The sequence below is a fragment of the Parambassis ranga genome, chromosome 9 (assembly GCF_900634625.1).
Source record: "Parambassis ranga chromosome 9, fParRan2.1, whole genome shotgun sequence".
In the NCBI taxonomy this organism is placed as follows: Eukaryota; Metazoa; Chordata; class Actinopteri; family Ambassidae; genus Parambassis; species Parambassis ranga.
This window is the reverse complement of record NC_041030.1, coordinates 18,850,780-18,864,276: the sequence shown is the minus strand read 5'-3', so window position 1 is coordinate 18,864,276 and position 13,497 is coordinate 18,850,780. Positions and strand designations below refer to the sequence as shown.

The window sequence follows — 13,497 nt, the reverse complement described above, 5'->3', positions numbered from 1 at the left end:
ACACCTCCCTTTGTTTATCCTTATAAAGCACCACAGCTGTCGTCCATGTCCTCAGTGTTCAATCAAACTGTAGGCCTCCAAATAAAACTCCAAAAAAACACTGACGCTGCCTGAGAAAAGTCCTGCATTCTCATCGCCTGATGCCACCAGAGAAAGAAGAAAAAAAAGTTTCACCTGAGTAATTAATGAAAAGGTGAATAAACAGGCTCATCAGCCTTTCATTTATTAGACCATGTTCTCAAAGCATGGATCAAGCAAAACACATCAGTCGCTTCCTGAGTCTTTTTAAGCTCTCAAGCCATAAGCGATGACACTTCCATTTAAAATGTTCTTTTTTCTTTTTCAAACACTTTATACATATCTTAAGGACATAATCATTAAATGCAGCTAAGCAGTTGATTTCCCTGGCTGCACAGTTTAAATACCTCGTGGTTCCTTTATGTAGGCGGTGTACATGTTGATTGAGCCCATAGAGCTGATGCCCTGAAGTTCACCCTTATCAAACTGAAAAAATAAAACCTCCTTTAATACGCTGACGGGTCTCATTTGCACATAAAAAAACTGATTTAATTTCCAGAGGAGGAAGCCTCTGAAAAGCAGGGAGTTTTTAAAGGTATCTCACCGTCACGTTAGGTAAAGGATTTATAAGAAAAAACTAAAACTAAAAATTCAGACAAAGGAAGAAAAAGCACGTAAAAGAGTCGGTTTATCTCCTCTTACTCTCTCTCTGTTTGGACTGTGATCATAACCAGCAGGTAGCAGAGCACATCATGTTCTGTAAGATGATAAGACAATCACAAAGGACACAAGAAAAACACTCACACTGTGAAGAACTAATGAGAACAAGTCAGAGAAACAGATTATTTCAGATGTGTGTACAATAAGGTCACATACAATACAATACAATAAGGTATAAGGAATACAATAAGGTCACATTATGCTTTTAGGTACTTGACTCATCATCATGCAGGAATACAATCAAATTAAGTGTAACAGGAGGATGGCAGGAGGATGTGCATCATTTAATGATTTAATCCTAATTTGAGAAGATCTGTTGATGGTAGAGACATAGATTTTTGGCTTATTTATAAGTGTCAGTGTAGGCGGTGTGTGTCTCTCAGCTGGATGCTCCTCCTCCTCCTGAGCACCCTGAAGTTAGCACACCTGCTCCAGTCATCATCTCCTGCAGCAGATCACCTCCACTCCTCACCAGATCGTCCTGTCACCTACAGTGGGACCTCTGGTCTAACTGCAGCCAGCTAAGCATACTCATGTTTGCCAAAGATTCACAAATGCTTTTCAACATGATTATCTAGGAAATGGTTATTGATTTTCTTGATTCTGATAAATGTCAAACATGAACCTTTGACAGTGACTGAAAGTCAAGCACAAACCCACCTCTGTAGTGTTTGTATTCATTTAACAGCAGGAGCAACGCCAACATGTCCTCATGAAGTTTAGGTCGATAACACACCTGCTAGGTTTAACACATGGTTACATGGATCATATTATTATATTGCCCAATGCCATCAAATCACTGGGCTGCAGCTGCAAAAGTGCATGTTAGGAAGTAGGAACGGTGGGAGTACATGCAATGCAGTGGACGTTCACTCTGGAGTCCCCGACACCCAAAAAGTTTTCATTCGCTGTTAAGTTTTATTTTTAAATTGTGGCTGAATTTAGCATAAAATAAACTACTGGTTAAGACGGCCTTAAAAACTGGGTAAGGAGCAGCTTAACACACACAAACCAGTTCCTCCTGTTACGTTTTCCTGGTGAGGAAGGCCGAGGCAGACATCCAGTGCCTCACTGCGTACATTTACTTAGTTATAAGTGTCTAAGATTATAGAAGATATTACAGAATTTATTTATTTTCATAAAAATAAAAGTCTTTTTGCATATGCATTCCCTGATTAAACATGAAGAAGTTTATGCTTGCATAAACTTTCTAATGTGTTTTTTTTATTCATCAGCACTCCGTAATAAGTAGTAAGGAGTAAGGAGTAAACGCACCTCTTTGGTCACACCAAAGTAAGCAAAGCAGAGGTTTAAAAATTGAAGCACGAAAAGGATTCCCAAACATCCCTCACAAACAAACGTCTCCCCTCCAGACCTGAGCCTCCACCCGGCTGTGAACCTGGTTAGAATGCAGACATTACCGGCCCGGCTGTGAACCTGTGATACACTAATTCATCATTTCACCTCAAACTGTGTGACCAGCAGAGACAGAAAGAAACACAGCCCTTCTGCTGAACACTGAGGTAAATATCTCACTTTGTTACTTTTAGTTTTAGAGGGAAAACACAGCAATAGATGGAGTGCACATCTGTGTAGACCTTCAGTAAAGACACACAGTTTGAGGTGCAGTGCCGCTCATTGTTGGTCAGGAGAGGTAGATAGTATGTCGCTTCCACATAGGAACACTCCCCTGTCAGTGGGGATGGCATAACAACCATCAACATCTGCCTTTGGTGCGGAATTATAACAAGCTGTCACGTTTGTCCTTTGTTATGTGTTTATTACATATATGTCTCTCTCTCTCTCTCTCCTTCATCCTTTCTGCCCTGTCTTCTTCTTCTTCTTCTTCTCCTCCTTCACCCGGCCGACTGTCAGCAGGATGGTTCTCCCTTGTGTGTCCTGCTCAAGGTTTTTTTTTTTTACACTGTCTGCTTGCTCAGGGGTTCAGGCTCTGGGTTTGTAAAAGGTGCTTTATAAATAAAATTGAATTCAACTTGTCAGTGATCCTCAAACATACCAAAGAAGCCGAAGTGCAGAAGTCTGTGAACACTGTGAACACTGTGAACACTGACTCGTTGCCAGCTCCAGACATTTATATGTACCTCATATGGGTGCTGGGAAAATACAGGAAGCAAAGCCTGAAGGCTACAGAAGCCTCAAACAAACATGGAGCAGATCTATCTATCTATCTATCTATCTATCTATCTATCTATCTATCTATCTATCTATCTATCTATCTATCTATCTATCTATCTATCTATCTATCTATCTATCTATCTATCTATCTATCTATCTATGGATGCTGTGCCCTCTGCACATCCTCAGTCTGTCAATCAGACTGTAGTTGACACATATTGTACGCACACTGCTGTGAAGACAATAGGTGTGTAATCAGGAAGATGACAGCAAGTAGTTGTAGGCTGTTCACTCATCAGACGTGACATCAGTATTGACGTCTTTTTAAATTCTGGGTCACTAATCTGCTGACTGTAATTTATAAAACTGCATCTGAGCAGGCTTTAACATGCACCTCCACACATAAGCGTTTATTTGGCAGCATGGAAGTGTCAGCCTCGGGAAATTGCGCTGTGTTTGCCCTTTGTGCCTGCAGGAAGCCGGGCCTCGAGTGTGTGTTGTCCCTCTCAGACAGGAGGTGACTGGTGTTCCTGCGGATTCCAAGATAAAGGTCAAACTGTTAATCCAAAGGAAAAAGTCCTACTACATGTTACTGTCCGTGGCCAGAGGCTCGTGCATGAATACAGATGCAGTCTGTGCAGAAGACAGCCACACAGTGCTGGCTGTAAATGTATTCTGAATAAAACCATGTTGACATAAGTCCCTGAAATGTTCAGTGGTGAAGTCTGCCAAGCAGCCCAGAGGGACTGAGTGAAGGTTAGACTGTCTGCTAACTGCAGAGCACACGGACGAGGAGGAAGGAGGAAACACTTGGCTGTGACCTGTTTTTGATCGACAGTTTTTGCCTCAAACTAAATGAAAATGTTTTTTGTTTTCTTTCTGGTGATGGATTAGGAGGAGGAACCTGAACCAGAACTGAGTTGATTCTGACTTTTTTCTTTTCCTTGAGGGAATTCCTGCAATTTATTCAACTACGTTACGCACACGTCTGCTGACTGTTGCATCCAAACACTTGCAATTAATTGAATAAATCATATTTTACGATCAAATGGTTGCTAGAACCAGCACCACACATTTACCATTCTACCATTGTATAATCCTACTTTTGAATCCTGCACACGTCTGAGAGGAGATTATATATTTGTCAGATTACACAACGTTCTTCTCAGGCTTCAAGCTACAAACTTAGCTATACACAGATGCTGTGCATATGATTCCCAAGACATGCTGATACTGGAACAGCTGTTCATGTGCATGCATATAACTGGTCCTTGTACTCCCTTCTCCCATTTAAAAGCTACCTGCTAGCTTCTTTCCAGTCTGTGGTTTATGTCCAGTGATTGTAGGACAAAGACAATAATATAATAAAAATGAAAATTAAATTTTTCTGCTTGTTTTTTTTTTTGTTATTTATGCTCAGTTTGTTTATTTTTGTATATGTTTTTATAAGTTTAGTCCTGCATTTCGATGTCCGTCCTCTTCTTGGTTTAGCTGTCTTCGTGTTTATCTTAACTTTCCACGTCTTCCTTGAACTTCCCATTTTATTTTGAAGTTTCCTTGTGTGTCTCTGTGTGTGTAACGTTACTTCCTCCACAGTGATTGCATGCCACGCCCTAATTCTTTCCACCCATGTCTCATCACCTGCTCTCAGTGTGTTTAAACCACGTGCTTCAGGTTGGTCTTTGTCAGTTTGTCTCTGACACTGTGTTCTTCTTCTGTGGTTAAGTTTTGTTTAGTTTTGGCTCCTTTGTTTGTTTCCCTGTTTCTGATAGTTTTATGTGATTTGCTGTTTGAACCTTTTGGATTGTATTTTAAATAAAGCTTACCTTTCGTTAGTTTGTTAGTCCCATTGCCTTTGTTGTCTGCATTTCAGTTAGATGATCAATCATCTGTAAAACCTTCAATTGTGACAACCTGCATGGAAAGCACTAAACAAATAGCATTTTTTATTGATTGATTGATACATTGAGAGCCAAAAATTTGTGTCAATAGGTCACAAAATACATAGTATTATGTCAAATAATCAGAAAACTAGAACACACACGTCTCACAGCTCCACACAACAATCACAGAGCAGTCTGTGGCGGTTTGTTTTAATATAGAACATTTGATCCATAAATTTAAGGGGTATCAAGAAAAAAAAGAGAGTGATTCTATTGATCTGGTGCCAAATGCTCAGCAGCAGCAACAGAGGGAGGCCACCTCCAAACAATAGACAATTCACTAAATTATTAAGAGCACTATTTGCTTCTGAACCATCAACAAATTAAAACATCAGTTATCAGTTAGTCCTCATGTCAGTGGCATCTCCTGCTTTTTGGAGCTGCTGAACCTTAAATCATCATCACAGAATGAAGCTATAGCAGGAAACAGTTTTCAATCAGTTTTTTCAAGTCAGCTTTTAAACCCGACCCAGTGAGGGTGCACAATACTCTCAGCACGTTTCATCACTTCTCTCTCTCCTGAAACTTTCATTCGACTGGATGAATAAACATTAGAAAGTGACAGACAGTCCATCTTTTTGAGGTAGTGGGGAAAAAAATCTGTCCATTCTATGTGTTTTTCCTGTCATGTCTCTGTGCTGCAGAGAGCTGCTGGAAATAATGACTGCAACTTTGAAATAATGGCGATCTGAAAGGACGTCAAACCATTAAAGGGGCTGTGGAGCGCCTGCAGCCTCGATGGGCTAAATGCCACACATTCAGTCGTTACATGACTGATAGTGAAACGCTGAGGCATCAATTTGTCAAAAGCAATTCACATAAACAAACATGTTTGTTTGGTTTCACTCTTATTGTCAAGCCAGAGCTGTCTAAGATAAAAATACTCAGCCAAGCAAACAGGAAATTATATATATATATATATATATATAAAATAATGTCTTTCACTCCATTGGTAGAAGGTCTGAGGTCCTCAAAGATTATCTGCATAACATTTTTTAAGGAATTCATCACCAAAGTTGCATCAATCAGATCTTTAGTTCAACCACTGGTTAGATTGCTCTTCAACCATAGCAAACACTGTGTTAAAAATATATATATATCCACAAAAAGTTTTGTCCGTAACACAGAGTAAACAGAGATCCTCTGATTCAAACCCCCTGCTGTCACTTACACACAAGTGCGCAGGCACTCCATGAAGAGTGAACATGTTTGTCCGATCCGACGATCGATCAGAGAAGGGGAAAAAGTTGATTGTGTGCCAGCTGGTTTTATTTGTCTAGGTAATTGGGTAGAAAAAAAATCAATGCTCTCCTCTTTCATTTACTCCTGAAGGTTCATACAAGTTTAATCCAGGAACGCAGACAATGACCCTAAAGGATTTGTTTGTCCTTTTTTGGCAGACGATCTGGCGCTGCAGGTGTTTCCTGGTTTGTACCTTCCTCGTACACACAAACAACTCAGCCAATCAGAGCTTTGCAGGCAGGATCAATGAAGACAAGTCTCGTTGTTCTGTGCCTGAAAACAGGAAATCTGATTTAGGATGTGTTCACACTGACATTTGTGACATTGTATTATGTGTTTAGTTTGTTTAGATCCATCTGCTCTGTGCCATTTTTATGTCACATGTGTCATTACGTTATCTCATATGGAAGCAAACCCGTGAGCATGGTGTCCAGCAATCAAACACCACGGTCTCAGGTGACACATGTGAGTCAGGTTTCAGTACGCGTGACAGTCGCCGGGACGTGTCAGTCACTTTCTATTGATAGTTTAGGGAGATGTGACCTTGCTGAACAGCTGACATTGTGTCACCATGCTTTTACGGGGCTGGACTCGGCAGAAAATGGTGGTAACAGAGACAATGCCTTTACCTAAACCTCCACCCCCAATCCTTTCTAGTGTTTTTAATGCCTAAACCCAACCACGAGATAAAAGAAACAGAAGGGATGTGGCCAATCATAAAGATTGTTGAAGAGTCCATGACGAAAGCCAGCTGAAGGGTTGGTGTCACCACCCAACCTACTTACTAGGACTCTTTTAAGCCATGATCAGCAAATTTAGGTCCATATGTTACCACTGGTTGGCCATAGCCATGTGTTATAAGATAAGATACAGATAGGTATGTATAAAGCTTCAACCACGAAGGGACTTGAACCCTCAATCTTCTGATCCGAAGTCAGCATGCATTCCTGCAGAGGCCACAGGTGGTCACTTTGGTGTAAGATCTGGAGACTGTGGAGCTCATAGCATATGATTCACATCCATCACATAATTCATCCCTGAATGGAAGCGTCTGCATTTGTGTCTCTCTTTACATTCTTGGTTTTAAACTGTCATCTTCCTGAGCATATTAATCATAATGTGGCTCCATCGAGCAAGCAGAAAAAAAGCAGAAATATCCCTCTCAGCTTTTATCGTGAGCACTAAGCGATGGTTTCCCTTCCTAGTAAACATCATCTCATCGTGAATCACTGCATCGCTCACTTTGATTTACAGGTTCAGATTCAGTGTTTTGCACACTTAGACGTTTCCTCTGCATCTGGTTTGTCTGAATTTCAAACAAGAGGAGATAATCCCATCGCTTAATCAAAAGTACTAAACGCCATATTCATTCTGAGCTGCTGTTCAGCAGTAAGAAGGCTTCCCCCTGCCAAAGCAGCTTTTACACACCAATGTCTCAACATCTTCTTGGCAATATATAAAGAGCTTATGAAAGGCGCCCTGTAGAGGCTGCAACACTAAATCAGGACTGAGAACACACATCAGCAGGGAACACAGTAACCTAATCAAGTGTAAATGTGTCACAGCAAAAGCACATTCCCCTGTTAGAACCGTTGCCAGACACAAGAGGAACCGTCCTCTCACCCGCTGCTGCGACTGACCGTGCACATCGTCTAAACGCTGCAAGTGGAGCTCCGAGGGCACAAACTGGATAAATCCTGCCTCTGTGCTTTGCTGTCGCTCCGGGCCAGTGGAGAGATTTTCTTGGGGGAGTGTTCAGGACTCGGCCACAATGCATTGTGGGGGTGCTGGTGAGTCACGCTTGTGTGGAAGTGGTGATAGAGACGGAGAAGCGCTTCCTTAATGTCAGCCGTAATACCCAGGCAGACATGTAGGGCCTAATCGAGTGTGGCACTTGTGCCAAAGCACCAAAAGGAACGGGGGAGCCCGCGTCTTTTCATCATTATGCATTTCTTTGGCCCACAATCAGGATTGAAAGCATCGCTTTTACTGACTGTGATCGTGAAATATTTTCTTTTCCAAGGTTAGAAACAAAACTTTGCTGCCCAAAGACAATACCTTGCTGAGCTAGAAGGACCCTTCCAATGTGATTCACAGCCCATGGGTATAACCCTCTGCCCTACTGAGTACGAGAGTGAAAACCTAACCAAGCATGAAGAGGCTGTCTTGTCCACTCACATACTGACACATTGCTGATTCATAGACAGCCATGTTTTTTTTTTCTTTTTATCTTCAGGTTTGAATGCTTGACACACCAACAAGCAGCGAGAAGACAGAAAAGGTCTTTTACTATTTCATGACAAGCAGCAGGAGAAAGTAGAGGAGATAAAACAGGGTGAGAACGTTTTTATTTATGTACTGGTCAGCTCTATTTCTTTTCTTCTTTCCGCAGCGATCCAAAGGCAAAGATTCTCTTTCATGGTGTAGTTTTTTTTTATGTCCATGTCAGAGGAAAATACATTTAGACAGAGAGAAGCTGCAAACTGGATTCTCAAGGAGGAAAAATCGAGTCTATTTCTGATGGTAACAGAAGAAACAAAATTTGAAATGGAGTGGTTCAAATTTTAAAGCAGAGTCCATCCACCACCTCACCAGTCAGAAGTAACTAGAAACTTACCACCACTTTGAGCCTGGCACTAAATACAAGAAGCCTGTTCATCTATCAGTAATGTAGCTCTTAGTGTAAGTTCAATCAGGAAGACTCTGTTTCCCATCATTCACCATTTATCCTGATCCGCTTCCTAATCTCTCTACTTCTAGCCCTCACTCCACTGCTCCCCCTCTCTTCCCCCCTCTTAGTCAGAGACTTAATAGAAAGCACCTCCCTCACCAATCAGCTGTCGCTTTCCGTCCCTCTCCTGACCAATCACAGCGTAGCATGAAATTTAAAAGGCCCCGTTCACACTGGGGAAAAAATGTGGCTTAAGCAGGATTTGGCCGCATCCAGATCAATCCAGATGTGTTTTTTTCCACCTCCAATCCAGCTGAATCCAGTTTGATTTCAAGCCGGCTAGATCCACCCTCGAGAGGTGGATCTAGCAGGATTGGCTCAAATGTGGCTCAGGTGTGAACGCAAATGTGGCCAGCAAATCCGGCTTGCCACATTATTAGCCATATTACGAGGCGCCACCTAGTGGTTTGGAGAACAGCAAACACGCTGGATGAAGCCAGATTGAGTGCGGACACAACTGTGTGCTAGCCAGATTTGAAAATAGGTCTGAACGCATCCAGCTTAAAGGCTGTCTGGGCTCAATCCTACTCTGGAATGACTTTCTCCAGTGTGAACGGGGCCAAAGTCTCCATCTCCTCTCCAGCTTTCTTCTGATCGAACCTGGCAACCCTTCTCCACCCCAAGCACCACCAGATCCACACCAGTTCAGGCCTCCTATCTCCTGCCCTCCAGCTCTCCACCACCATCACCAGGTCTAGACCCCAGGGGGGTTTTCTGATCAGCAGCCTCTCCACTTGCGTTTTCTCCCCCTTTTCGGATGTGGTCTTCACAACGAGGTCTAGGACGCCATTGCACATTCAAAATTTTGTACATAATAAATCTTTCTCATTCAGTTTGCTGAGTCTCTCATGATTGAAATGCCACCCACCACATCCTATCGCTCTGCCAATGGCAGTGGGTGACATCATGGACTGATGCCCTGATGCCCAAAAGGAAGAGAATAACAGGTCATCATGCTGGTTGGTTGTTGGATAACAAAATAGATGTTATGTTGACCCATATTGTAAGAGTATGGCTGCCTGACAAGCATGCTAAGTTCAGCAAGTAGCTGTTAACAGCTATGATTTGTTTACAGTTTGTGAGTTGTCTTTAATTCTAACTGATAAAAGTTGCCATGCACGCTTGTGTAAATCAAGCACTCAGCCTCACAGAGCAGCTAGCCTGGTTTAAGGCTATTAGGCTAGTTGTCACTCAGTGTTGACAGTCGATTTAAAGCGCATGTTCTAAATCCTAACCATGTGCTATTGAGCTGTCAAAACATCTCATTTACAGGACATTTCTTCCAATCATAAGGTTTTTTATTCTTTCAATCAGGATTATTACAGCAGGACCCTCATGTCACAGGAAAAAGGGAAGAACTGCTAAACTTTGACTGATGATCAAACTTAACAAAATCAATGCAGACAGATTATTGCAAGAAATGTACTCTACGATATAAATAATTCAGAAACTTCCTGATATTTAAGACAACAATTATTGAGATGTGAGAGAATGGATCCAGATGAAGGACTCTGTGATGTCAGTAATCTGCTCTAAATGTTGTTTCTAATCCTCTCCAGCTTTGAAGTAGCGGACATAAAAGCTCCGCTCACTGGCTGAGTGACTTTGTGTTTTAGCTTTAAGAATATAAGATTAGCAGAAGTTCAGAGCATCCACTTTATAAAATGGTTTTCCCCACAAGTGGATTACAATTCACCTCAGTAGCTGCTTTTTTTGTTTGTTGGGATTGTAAGGTCCCTTGAGATAAATTGAGATATTCTGTGGTGCATCTTTCTTATGTATAAAGCTTCAACCACGAAGGGACTCGAACCCTCAATCTTCTGATCCGAAGTCAGACGCCTTATCCATTAGGCCACGTGGTCACACATCACTTAAGGTATTTATCTGAATCTCCATGTACACAGCTGTGTCTTTACACAAATATGAAAACAAAGCATGTATTCCTGCAGAGGCCACAGGTGGTCACTTTGGTGTAAGATCTGGAGACTGTGAAGCTCACAGCGTACGATTCACATCCATCACATAATTCATCCCTGAACATCTGCATTCACGTCTCTCTTTACATTCTAGGTTTTAAACTGTCATCTCTCTGAGCATATTAATCATAATGTGGCTTGAGAGATGTCGTTCACTATAATCAGGCACTGTTGCCTCAGCATTTGTTTTGCACGATAATTAAATTCTCTTACATCAAAAGACGACCTAAACTGTGGGATTTGATGTCCGATGGGATGGATTTCAGAAACATGAGGCGTCATAGGTTCAATCATTTATCAAATTGTTGTTTTCAGCAGATTATTTTCCTGCAGAAATCAATGAGGGGCACTTCTGTAGTGAATTGAGGCGGTTGAGACGTGAAGTTCTCATCAAAGAGAAACATGTTAATTCCAAGTGTTTGTGCAAACACAAAATACTCAACCAGAAACTGGTGTTTACTGGTGTGCTGGATCCAAAGGGAAGCAGATGTGATCACACAGCACACCTTACATTTATACAAATAATGTACAAGAACAATTAATGCAGCCATGAAATATATTATGTGTATTTAAAAGGACTTTTATGTAAATCAGACCACACAGATGTTTATTTATACACTGGAAACTGATGCACAGAAGCTACAGGTGGATTCCAGAGTCACTCTGATCATGACGTGTTTGTAATCAAAGGAATGAAAGTGTGTACTAATGTAGTGGAGACAACTGCTTGTTCTATGTTGCTGTGTATTATCTTAATTATGTCAGTTGTCTTTTTTGCTAAACTGAATCTTGCACCTTTTGTGCATTTTCACTTTAGTGATGGTGCCCATGCTGAAACTGATGGCAGCAGAATCATTGTTTTTGATTGGCTGTTTGCTTCAGCAGCTCAGTTTATGGATGATCTCCACTGGCTGTATGGTTCTGTCTGCTGTAAATCAACCAAATCCAAACCATCCTCTGCACACAAATGTAAATTTCCAATATCCTTTTTTCCCCCCCAGCAAAACAGCTGTTGGTTCCTTTAAGACTCAGTGATGTCACTGGTTCTTAGAGTCATCTTTGCTCATCTTTGAGAGCATGCTGTTTTTTTTCCAGGTGGCAAAGCTGGTGACCCTGTGAATGAACTCCATTAATGAAGAAAAATATGTAATTATTCCACAGCCTGTGAAAAAAAATGTTTGCCAGTGTCAAGCTCTGTTTACACACATCATTGGCATCTGCTGCTAGCAAGGCAGGACAAAAAAAAAAAACGTGCATCATCTCCAACACATTATTCTGGCAGCCATGAAATGTTTGGTCAGGCATCAATCTTTCTTTTTCCTTAATGCCGAAAATAGAGGTCGTGGCTTCTGACGTAATATGCAGCCTGTCTGTGCCTCTAAGATGGAAGTCTAGCCCGATTTCAAGGTAGACTGCCCGGCTAAATTTAGGAGCTGTAATTCATTCATCACCCAGTTAGTGAATGCACCAGAGATGCCCATTCTTCTTCTGAGGTGTTAAATCTGTCCTTCAGGGGTTTCGCCCATGACTTTGAAACAGTCTGATGAACAAGGTTTCCTCCACAAATCTACCTGCCACGGAGTCCTCACCAGCAGCTGATCTGATATAAAGCTGGCAATTAGCAGGAAACGCAGGCAGTGTGTCTGTTAATCCCTCTTTTATGGCCCAGTATTAAAGTTGTTTTCCCTCTCTGCTGCAGTGCGTGTTATGATGCTACTTTGTAAATAACCAAAAAACTGCTTTTTAAAGCATCGATCAGGGATGAGTGAGCTTATTGCTGCTGTAAAGGGGGAAAAAAGCAAGGCTAAACCTCCTTGCATTGACCTTTCACTTAGTAAAAACCCTTTCATGTAAGAGACATGCTCCAAAGCTGCATTAAATTACAAACAATCACATGTCAGCTGTGAAAGAAGCATGAGGCGGCGATGAAGAATGACGGCAGTCAGTAGAGCGGAGGGTGACGATCGTGGGTCACAAATGGAGGCAGGTGGAGACCATCTGAGGAGAAAACATTCAACTGTCTGTCATAAGTTCTATTTCTCCGTCTGTCCATTTATCAAGCCTCAGAGGAAGAAAAACATAAAATGAAAATCAAAAACGCACTTGAGGGTTTAATTTCTTAACAAACTCATGAATGCAGAGAAAAAGGCCAAGGCTCTTCCAAATGTTTTAGACATTTGACGACGACTCTCAGCTCACCCACATGTTTAATTCAGCATGACTCTTCCGAGTGCTCTTTAAGCTCAGTGAAAAGCAGACTGTATTTCCAGCGGTGTGGCGTTTTGTCCGGCTACTGAATGTTTGGAGTTCACAGTTTCACATTCAAGGCCACTTTTCAATGGCAAATACTCGATGGTAAAGAAAGACGACTGCTTTCATGTGGCGCAGATTAATCGCTGTGGACAGGCAGGGACGGAAAACAGAACAGGGATGATTATGTAGTGTGTCAGTCAGTCATTTGTGAAGGTAGTAAGCTTGACTTTATCAACTGTGAGTATAGCTCAAAAAATGAATACACCCAAAATACACAGACGTGTGTGCATGCTGCATGTCAGCGTCACACATTAGCAGTCAGTTTTTATCATAATCATTACACCCTGTGCTGCTGCCATGGTTACCTGTGGTTCAGTTCTCCTTTTAAAATAATGTTATATTGACAAATTTTTTTTTTTTTAGTTGGTGCCCGCATGTTATCAGGACTGAATAACACGTTTTTGTCGTAAAGTTGTGG

At 41.6% G+C, this 13,497-nt stretch overlaps 1 non-coding gene across 1 annotated transcript; it reads right to left on the bottom strand.

The window, feature by feature from the left end:
* Positions 1 to 10,579: 10,579 nt before the first annotated feature.
* On the bottom strand, positions 10,580 to 10,652 carry trnar-ucg (transfer RNA arginine (anticodon UCG)). The gene has a single exon. It is a non-coding gene; the product is annotated as a tRNA-Arg (tRNA).
* Between the last annotated feature and the right edge of the window lie 2,845 nt (positions 10,653 to 13,497).